We start from the raw sequence: 11,761 nt of genomic DNA, 5'->3' as shown, positions 1-11,761 counted from the left end.
TTTCAGGCCGCGTCCCCAGCAGCCATTTTGAAAATACCAGCAAATACCTGCAAGGCCCTTAAAGATAAGTTACTTTCTTCATATTCTTTAATGCAACTATTTGTTTTTTTTAAAAGATCTCAACATTTTTTTAAGTTAAATTTCTTTTCTTCGTAAATAACAAGTAGATTGATCACTTGGACACGCACGTGGAACTATTTTCTGTTTTTTAAGGTACTGTTTCGGATTTTCGCTCCTTCTCCGACTTGGTTACTTGCATTAGTATATTTGAATAATTATGTCCCTTGACTAGAAAAAAAGCGGATTTTGTGAATGAATTTGTAAGTAATTCTTATATATAATTATTGGTTGAAATAATTGTATTTTATGTAATAATCAGAGATTCTTCGACTTCTTATTCTTCCAAAAGAATGAAAGAGATGGATTATTTTTGAGTGTGAATTATGACTCTTGCTCTCTGGTAAAAGCAAAAGTCTTATTTTAGTCTCAGAATTTGGGTAAATCACATTTACCGAATTACAATTAATGGCGTTGTCCGTACCATTTACTAGCCTCTAGATATATTTAGAGAATTCTTACAGTTTTAGAGGTATAAATATAGATTAAGGAAGCTGGCTTGTCATGTTTTAGATTTTTTGTCAGATTTTTGGAATCCTCTGGTTTTATCCATTTCAATGCCTTGAAAAAATTTGCCCGGTGACCCCCATTTTTCTTTTTATAAATCTTTTACATGTATAATGATAAGCCATCTGTAAAAGTCTTATAAAATTTTAATTACTTTTTAACAGTTTTTGAGAACTTCAACTTGTCAATGATAAAGCTATGAAAAGTCAAGAGAGAATATTTTCCCGCCAAAATTTCAATGGCAAATATCTCGAAAACAAGCACGGTGACCTATATATTTGTTTTGCTCTTTGGATTCCTCTATTATTCCCCTATCTATATAAACTAGTGTTTTGAAAAGTTAATTACTTTGAAACTGAGAAGCGAACTCCCTTAACTGTCATGTTTTTTAAGTCTTCCTTGTAGTATTGTATAATTTTGGACCATAAAATACATGTCACATGTACATGTATTGCCAAAATTATTAAGTTGTGTAACCATATCAATGTAAAATTTTAGGTATTTGAATTAGACATTTGTTCACGCATACATGAATACTTGAGCAAATACAATCAGTTAACTGTCACTACGAGCACCCATGAGATCTTAAATTGAGCAAATATGATCACTTACATTTATGAGTAAAATTTGAACTAGATCTACTCAATTGAGTTAGATATATCAATTTTGAGACTAATCGAAATGGTTATTTGAGCACACATGTGGCTATTTACACTAATGAGAGCGATATTGGGATTCTGCATGAGTAAACTTAGCAAATCATTATAGAGACAGACCTATAAGCGCTATACCCTGCATATGACTGCAAGAAATATATTAAAGTTTTCTGGAACCCAGATTAAAAGTTGAACTGCAACATTGCAAAGGGTTTGTGTATTATTTTATTTTATCAAAATGTTAAAATTGAGAATGGAAATGGGGAATGTGTCAAAAGGACAACAACTTGAACAAAGAAATAAAAACAACAGCAGAAGGTCATCAACAGGTCTTCAAAGTAGCAAGAAATTCCTGCAACCGGAGGCGTCCTTCAGCTGGCCCCTAATCAAATGTATATTCTAATGCAATTTGGATGTAATATTTTTTTTCATTGGCTGTAACAGTTGCCGTCAAATCCACAGTTGACCAGGCGTAACTAAGGAGAGACCCGACATTTTGAATTGATGAATCAACAAATGTTCAATTACTACTATATAATCAAAAATAAAACAACATCTACCTCGAATTTGCCGTTTTGATGTAATTTTATCCAAATTTGAAGCGTATAGGTAATATAACCTCCAGTTTGTTAGTTTTCGTTTGTATGACGTCACGTTTAGCCATGACGTCTTTGTGCCAAATTATTCATGAAGTTTCAGGGATTTTTTTTTATTTGACAAATTTATACATTTTTTCTTTTTGTAATGCATATGAATCAGAATAACAGTACTGTAGTTGAAGAGTTGCCGCTGTCAGTTTTGATTTGAAGGTCGCCAATCTCCGTTTTACTGTCTCCCCTCTGCGTCGATAGTAAAACTGTATTTGCGACCGTCAAATCTACAATTGACGGTGGCAACTCTTCAACTACAGTACTAATATTCCTTAAATAGTTCAATGATAATGAACGCCATACTAATTTCCAAATTGTACTCAAGAAACCAAAATTAAAATAATACGAGACTTACAAAGGCCAGAGGCTCCTGACTTGGGACAGGCGCAAAAATGCGGCGGGGTTATGTTAGTGATATCTCAACCCTCCCCCTCTACCTCTTGCCAATGTAGAAAAGTAAATGCATAACAATATGCATATTATGTTTCCGAGTCTGATGTCAGAAGATGTATTAACCATAGAAAATAAACAAAATGACAATAATACATAAATAACAACAGACTACTAGCAGTTAACTGACATGCCAGCTCCAGACTTCAATAAAACTGACTGAAAGATTATGATTTCATCGTATGAATATCAAGCACAATCCTTCCTGTTAGGGGTTTAGTATCATACCAATGATACTATCATAACATATATGAGAAGAACATAACCAGTGTCATGCCAACAACTGTTTTTTGAATAAATGTGTTTAGTTCCAATGCAAAGACCCTATAAGTGAATCAATATGAACGCCAAAATATGCAATCTTTAATGACCTGATAACAGTATCGTTACTATTCAAAGGTTTTGTTAGTTTTCTGAGGTGAATACTGACACCTTTGTGCTATCTATAGATATGTTCATGTATAAATTGATAATTATTTTAACCAATTTATACATTTTTTTAAATTTGTTTTTGACAATTTTTTGTTCATTTAAAAATATAGGGACAACAGAGTTGGTGTATGTGGGTTCGATTCCCACCCTAGGCATTCATTTATATTGGCTGGTGCAAAGCGGGCAGTTTAGCTTAGTGGCCCCACACTGACTCTGTTGTTCATATGTCACTTAAAAAAATCAGGCGGCCTTCTTCGGGTCTTGCCATCTCTATTTTTCTTTTTGTAAATCATACACAACAAAACTATTGAATAATTGTGAAAATTATACCACAGATAACTATGGTAAAACTTGAATTGTTGTTGGCATAATTAAACTTGGCAGCAATGGCTGCCATCCAAGATCCAAAAAGTTTTTATATTGATGAATAATATATCAGATTTTGATTCTTTTGGTCACAAAACATTTTGGATGGTACACTGTAGGTGGTGGCCAAATTTTTATTCTTATAGGCTTAAAGCTTTCGGGTCTGAAAATTGCCCAAAATCATCATGTTTTGACAAAATTTGGAACATGAAATGTACTCTTATTAAAAGAACTGATTTATTGAGCGTTAAGACTTTAGAAATATACCCATTTGAGAAACCAAATTGTGAACTTTTTGGAGCTTTATGTTAAAGTTTATATTTTAGGCCATTTTGGACAAGAAGTGAAACTTGTCCTTTGAATCAGTGGTTTCACACTAATAACCATACTATATATACTAAGTATGATATCTGTTAGAAGATAGCTCTTTCACAGTACATTGTTAAACTTAAAGATAAATGTATACCAACAATGACCAATATTAATGATGGAATGAGATTATACACAGTAACATGTATATTATACTGTCAGTGGCGGATTCAGAGGGGGGCGTACAATGTACATGTATAGCTGCAGATTCTTATTTTATTCTTTTAAATATAATGGATAAATGATTGACTGTGTTGCAATAAAACCAAGATAACTCAGTGAAGCTATTTCTGAACATTAAAAAAGTTTTTGTTGACTGCAACAAAAATCTAGAATAAGGAATAGTAATATTGCTGTGTTAACATCCACTCCATTAGTGATTGATCCAAAAGCTAAATGTTCCAGAAAGTAGAAGACCTGGCCATGGATACTACATGAACAAACATTGTTAATAAATGTCATTTGTAGAGCAGGATCTGCTTACCAATCCAGAGCACCTGATATCACCCCCAAGTTTTTGTGAGGTTCATGTTGCTCAGTCTTTAGTTTTCTATGTTGTTTTTAGTGTACTTTTATTTGTCTGCATATCTTTTTTAGTTTTAGTCATGGAATTGTAAGTTTTGGTTGAAGCCTTCGCCGCCGAGGATGGATTTCTCGCAGCTATGAAGACTAATTGTCCTAGGCGGTTTATTGCTTTTCAGTCGGTTTGTTGCCTCTTGAACACATTACCTGTTTAAATTCTCTATTCTATTGAATAAACAAATGATATGACCGCCTGTTACAAATTATCCAAGTTGTAAGTGCAAAGTAAGTTAAACATAACCAAAAAACAACAATGAACAACAAAATAAATTCATTTGTTTTTAACTTTATAAAACTAGCTATGATTCATTAAACATAATGTCTAATCATTTCCTACATGTGTTGTATACCTGTGTAAATATATGCTAAAATATTTTTTGGTTTATCATATTGCTCTTTCTGTGTTTTTGTAGCTTTATGAGTCATGTGTTATGGATAACAGTATCATAGCCAGGAAACTGGATTGTTGACTCATTTGGAGTGCTGCCTTTGGTGAATCTACATTCAACACTGGACACTTTTAATTTGCAAAACACTCATTTGCAAATCCGCCGCCGCCTCAAACAAAAGCTACAATATCATGTATGTGACCAAAATGTGCGGAATTACATGGGATTCAATAATTTTATTGGTTTTCTACTGTTTCTTTCATATTTATTTTGCAATTTGAATTATAAAAACATGGGATTTTCAATATCCCATGGGACAGGGCAAAATCCCATGGGATTGACCATTATCCCATGGGATTTTGGTTTAATCCCATGGGATTTTTTTTGGTCCCATGGGATAATTGTAGTCCCATGGGATATTTGTTGTCCCATGGGACAAAAAAAAATCCCATGGGATTTTTATTATCCCATGGGATTTTTAATATCCCATGGGACAAATAAAAATCTATGGGATTCTAATTGTAAATATATAGATATAAACATACAGTAATGTGTATGTAACAATGTATTCCATTTGGTAGTAAATTATTATAATATGAATCTTTTTAATTGAATATCTTTTTTCTTGGGAAATGTTAATTTAGCATATTATTCTATAACTGTTCAAAACTAAACTTTTAAACAACAAAACAGATAATGTAAGTATCAATATATGTTTATTCATGAATTATAGAATACTTTCTTAAAACACAATTATTTCCCATTTGAAATCAATAAAAACTCCATTGTTAGGCTTAAAATACTACATGTACTAGTAGCTATTTAAGTAAATCTAATTTTTTTTCACAATTTCCCTCAACACAAAACATTAATAGTTTCTTATCATCCAGCATTGTTTGATGGTATAGTCCACTTTTTGGTCATTCAGCACAGAACTTTGACATTATTTTGGTTTCAATATTTTTTTGTATTTAAAAGAACTTCAAATCATTGACTGAGTGATGAAAATAATAACTGATCCAACTTTTGTCTTTATATTTATTCTGGTCTTGTTTTTATGTTTTCTCCATTTATTCTAGGTGGTGAATTTCAATCCTTCTGAAAAAGAACCAATAAAATCTAAAGTAATGTATTATACTGTTAAAATCATATTATTGCTACATGTATGCAAACAATTTTGTATTATTATAATACAAAATTGTTTGCATACATGTAGCAATAATATGATTTTCAATAAAAATAGCTATGCGGTATGGATTTTACTGATTGTTAAAGGTTGTCCAGTGTCATCAGTTGCTAACCGCCTACATCCTTTGGTCTCTGATGGAGGGTTGTCAAATTAGCAATATACCACATCTTCCTATTCTAATACCATATAACAATCAATTAATCTGTTCTTCTTTATAACATTTGGGTATTTTCCCAAGTTAGATACATAATATATATACTGTAAATTCAGAATTAATGTGAGTTTTTTTTTATTGCGAAAAAGTTGTAAACGCAATAATTAAACTCGCATTATGAAATATTTTTATATATGGATTAAACAAGATTTTTCTCAAAATGGTAAAATTTAAAATGGCATTTAAGTCTAAAATGACAGAATCGCAATAATAAATGCACGCAATATTTATGAATATACAGTATAAAGATCAATGTTAAAACTGACAACTATAATAACATTCCATTATTCATAATCTTCACAAGAATTTGCAATATATTATACAAAATGTAGACAACAGAAACAATATTTCTTTAAGCTTTTGAAGTTCTGACAGATTACAATTTGTGTTTTATTTCAATGAAAAAATACCTTGAACTCTTTGAACATATTGGAAATTATAACATTGATACAAAAAAATTATGTATGTTTCATCCTTATTTTTTGTGTTGTTGGCTTGCTGTCTCATTTTAATATACATTTATACATACATCAATAATCTTCTTCTTTATTAAAAGTAAAAATGGGATATTTTTGATTTTGATATCCCAAAACATTATAGTTCTATCAAATAACTTATTACCAAGTTCAATCAAAGAGCTGATAGCTCTGAAGTGGAAGAAGGTGAATAAAAAGAAACTTGAATTACCATAAAAGCAGCCCCACTTACCCAGGCTGCTTTGTTCCATTATTGTTAAAATGTATTTTTTTCTTCAAACAAGAAAAGGTCATAAGTACATGGATTTCCCATCCGTACAATCTCTTTCTATGTTCAGTTGACTATGAAAATTAGGTAAAATCTTTAATTTGGCAGTAAAATTAAGAAGATCATATCAAGAGGAACACATGTGTACTAACTTTCAAGTTGATTGGATTTCAACTTCATCAAAAACTACCTCGACCATAAACTTTATAACTAGAAGCAGGACGGATGGACAGACTAGAAAACATATTGCCCATAAATGGAGCATAAAAATAGTAAGACTTGTTACATACCCGCCAACTTTTGAAAGTTCCCATATGGGTTTTTACTGCACAACAACAATTTTAAAGGTTACAATTTTAGCGACGTATTTTGCAAGATCTGGATTGTCTAGAAAAAGTGTCATATTTGTATGATGAACTTACATGCCTTTTCCTTAAGTCTGTTTGCATGATTCTAGTTATATATTAAATCGGTAGAAAAAATATGCATGAAGCTATGAAAGGGTTTATTTTCCAGATTAAGAATATTAGATGCTTGTTGAAATTTCCAATTTTGAATAATGCACAAAGATGAACAGGTTGGGAACAACACTCCAAATGAGGGTAACCTAACTGGAAGATCATCACAACCCACTGTAAAAAATGAGCACAAAAAAGTCATTTATATTCATATTATTTGATAAGACTTTTCCCCAAGAACTATGCATCTATTAAGTACTGAACGGTCAAAACATCATGTTTTTTTATTGACATAAATTTTGTCGTAAATGTAACCAAATGATGTAGAAATTGTGTTTTTTCTTCAAATTTCCATCAAATTGTAATGTTTATAGTTCCCTTATTGCCTCTCTATTTGAATAAAATAAAATAATAAGAAGAATCTGTTTCTTGTTTTGTTTTGTTTGTGTTCACTGCTTGCAAATGAATCATTATATTTATATATCTTATCTGTATACATTTTTGTTCATGTCTCCATCTCCTTATCATTTGTAAATGTTTAGACAAATAAGAAAGAAATAAGCTCCACATGTATATTTGCAACATCGTAAATTAATTAAAAAAATAACATACACTAACACTAGTACTGCATGGATTTTAAGCATTATGAAAGTCATATTTGTAGAAAGCTTAAAAAGACTTAAAAACCATGTAAAATGTCTTATTTCTTAGCTTACACAATAAAATCTAATATAAACTAACATTTACACATTTAAATTTCAAAATTTTACTAGGAATAAATTTGACTACTAGACCTTTTAGTAGTATAGTTGCACATATTGTATGCTGACTTCTAATGAATTAGAAACAAATGTATAATATAAACTTCAATGAAATCCTTGAAAGGAGGTCAAATTGCTAAAATAATGTATAAATTTTAATTTTTTTATTTGTCCAAAATCATTTAAATTCATTTAATTAACATCATTTTATGATTATTTGATTAAAATGTTAATCATTTATAGTCTTTTTACAATTTACATTTTTAAAAGCAAAATAACTGAAAACAGGCTAAAACAAAGGGAAGTAACAAAAAAGTATTTCAATATTCCCAATACACATCGTTTTGATAACACAACGGCAGTTAGCCGGAGGTAAACATCGTTGATTACCAGTATGTTTGACACCCAAGCTGTCAAGTGAAGCCATATAATTATACATCTTCTTTGATGTTCAGGTAAAATTTAACACAGGTGTCAATTACACCCATGCAGTAGTAAGAAATGATTAAATATGGCGTCTGAAAATTTTCATTCATGAAATATTTCTTACACGGGAGTTTTTTCTCCTAAACGGGAGGACGGGAGGAGACCCCTGAAAACGGGAGTTTTGTTCTCCCGCCGGGAGGTTCACATGTATGTTACGAAGGGCATCTAATTCACATGACAAAGGAAAACCATGAATAAAGACAACACTTTATATATCCTTTTTATTTATATAAAAATAAAATCTTCTTGTCTGCAGGATTGCAAATTCGTAACTTCAAGGGCGAACTTGTAAACAGGGCGAGTTGTCCCGATACCAAATTCACGCATGCGTAATACAAATATCTACAGAAAAACATCCTGTTACAAGTAAACAAATAACGTTCATGTGGATGAGATGAAATCTAATAATTTACATAAATAAAAGGGTCATATTTACGATAGTGATTGTTTTACAATCATAATTTACAAATTAAATGATTCAGATGCCTAATCATGTGTAAAAATCGGTGTCAGGAATCTAAGTTGTTTTGAAATTGTAATATACGAAATGAATGCGGCATACAGAGACTCAATGCCAAGGGTCGGCCCCTTAAGTCTTCAGAAGACTTGACGTCTTCTTCCACTAAAAACACCAATGACTGTTTGATATTAATTTTAAGACATGTATCAATGTTCCAGACCATATCAGTATTTGGATCTTACGTTTACGGTCCAGAACTTACAGTCCCACCATATTTGTACAGTCAGACCATTTAAGTATACTTGTACTGTCTGGTACCAGCTCGACCAAACATGTGTTTTTATTTTAATTGCAATTAAACTTTTTGTATTAATTTATTAAAGTCAAAGATTTCAGTTATGTTGATCTGTACTGTACATTTGTTTCTAATAAACTTGACCAACTTCTTAAAATTGGGCAGATTGTATGCGTACAGTACAGTCCAAATACTTGTATGTTCTGGAACATAAACATGATTAATAAGCATTTGGCAGGATGTCATGCTAAAATCCCATTAATATTAGTACTAAATTTTGAGTATATACATGTAAATCCACAAGTTACTTACTGAAATTCATGGCGAACACTCACCAAAAGCTTAAAGAGGATACAATTTAGAGGAAAGACTGGACAGATGAATGCGCTAACACTATCAAAACAGAGCATAAAACTTACCGAAAAACAAGATGTTTTACATTTATCCAGGAGCAGGATAATTGAAAAGTTTTTTTTTCTTTCTCTGCCATCCATCATATAACCTTTGAATTCATTCATGCAAAATATGAAAATCTGCAAAGGTAAGACCTTGAACCTCAGCTTATCCACATTTTGAATTTTGAACTGCATACTTGTCCTTTTCATCTTGCTGACAACCTAAACATAAAAAAATGATAAAAACATAATTCTAGATTGACTTTTTATTTTTGTTGGTACATGTACAAACAATTTTCCCAACTTTAAAACGAAAATATCATCACCAAAAAGGAGGTCATACTAACCTCCAAAATATTTAAACAAACCGAAATTTTAGATGGACTCCATGGACTTTAATGTTAAATAAGCATGATTAATTTTACAGTTTTTCAGCTCTGTGTGTACATTTTGAGAGAATCTTGCAATACTGTATATTCTGATATTCAGAACTTATTGTGAGGTTTTTATTAATACAACTGAAAGCTGTATCTCATTTTCATTTCTGATACATATTTATGAGCTGAAGACCAGTGCTGAAATCTTCTCACTGCATTGAAGACCCATAAGGTGACCTTCGGTCGTTGTCTGCTCTTTGATTGGGTTGCTGTCTCTTTGTCAAATTCCTAGTTTCCACTTCCCATTTTATAACATGTATGCTGATTTTTCTTAAATTACAATATTCAACCATGCAATTTTGTCCATTATTGAAAATACGGTAAGCAAAAATAAATGCACAAAAAATTTAACATTGTTATATATGTAAAAGGCTTTTTTTTAAATTCAAAACAGTTGCCTACACCGTTAATTTCCTTGTTTGATTTCATATTTTTAAGGCCTTTATAGCTAGCTAGATGGTATGCCGGGGCGGATCCAACCATTTTAAAAAGCGACGTTCCCAACCCAAGACAAAGGGGATGGTCCTATATTCATTTGATTTGTTTTATTGTCTCATACAAGAATATAGATGGTTTGAGGGTGGGGAACAGGGATACGGAAATTTTTTCACCTAACCACTGGGGATCTCAACCATTTAAAAGTTTCTCAAACATGTAGGGGTGGACCGTGGGGTGACCCCAATTGACTCTCCCTATATTTCATTTGATTTGTTTTATTGTTCTATACAAGAATATATATATGGTTTAGGGGTGGGGATCTTGACCGTTTACAAGTTTTCAAACTAGAGGGGTTGGGACTTCCCTTTTATTTTATTTCATTAATTTTATTGTCCCCGACAACAATATATATGGTTTAGGGGTGGGGATCTGGATCGTTCACAAGATAAGAGAACATTCTCAAATTGAACAGGGTGGGGTAACCCCCAAAGACCTCCTTTTAATTTCATTTCATTTGTTTTATCGTCCCATTCAAGAATTAATATGTTTAGGGGTGGGGATCTGTACCGTTTACAAGATAATAGCATATTCTCAAATTGAAGGGGGTGGGGATTACCTCCCATGGACTCCCCCTCCCTCCCCCCCCCCCCCAAATACCTTTTAATAGGTCCCATTGCACAGATAGTTTACATTATTTTCCCTTGATTTACACTTTAGATATATACACTACACAGGTGTAATTTTTTTTTTAAAAAGATAATACAACTGAAGACCACAGTAGTGGATCCAGAATTTTTCATATGTGGGGGCCCACCGACTGCCTAAGAGGGGCCTGCTCCTGCCATGCCACAGTGATTCGATATTTAATCAACCAATTTTTTTCCCAAACAGGGGGCCCTAACTCCTGATCACCCCTTTTTTCCCCTCATTTCAATCACCCTGATATAAATTTAGTTTTATCACTTACAATAGGAATGGTTTGAATTCCCCAATAATTCTTATACATGTATACCATTAATATCAACATATTTCATTTTTGATAAATGAAAGGCAAAAGTTTTGGTAGAAATGGATAGTGGGAAGCTTTCAGATTCACACCATGCCGGTGGCTGTGTTCAAAGTGCTGGGTTTTTATGACCCTCGTTGTTTGCGGACTAACTATTTAGGCCAGTGGTGGATAATAGTGTGCGTGCATTAATCTTCTATACCTTCTTAATCAATATATATATTCAAATACTGACGGCAAGTGTTGTAATGTATCAAGGTCTTATTTGAAATCACCGTGCTATTTACATGTGGGATCGAAAGTGCAGGGGAAGGAAACTTGTCAATTATGATTATTTCTAAGCCAAAATAAAATGAGCCG

General features: G+C 32.1%; 2 long non-coding RNA genes across 2 annotated transcripts in view; one reads left to right on the top strand and one right to left on the bottom strand.

Annotated features, from left to right (window-relative positions):
- The window catches only part of LOC134726795 (uncharacterized), a 252,490-nt gene that overhangs the window by 228,879 nt on the left and 11,850 nt on the right, over positions 1–11,761 (top strand). The gene's annotated exons all lie outside the window — the stretch shown is intronic.
- LOC134726791 (uncharacterized) lies at positions 5,288–11,694 on the bottom strand. Its single transcript, XR_010108638.1, has 3 exons — positions 11,604–11,694; positions 9,545–9,742; positions 5,288–5,616 (listed from the first exon to the last, which is right to left on the bottom strand). It is a non-coding gene; the product is annotated as an uncharacterized LOC134726791 (long non-coding RNA).

Source organism: Mytilus trossulus, chromosome 7, assembly GCF_036588685.1.
Source record: "Mytilus trossulus isolate FHL-02 chromosome 7, PNRI_Mtr1.1.1.hap1, whole genome shotgun sequence".
NCBI lineage: Eukaryota > Metazoa > Mollusca > Bivalvia > Mytilida > Mytilidae > Mytilus > Mytilus trossulus.
The sequence above is the reverse complement of the archived record's forward strand: the minus strand, read 5'-3'. Positions and strand labels throughout refer to the sequence as shown.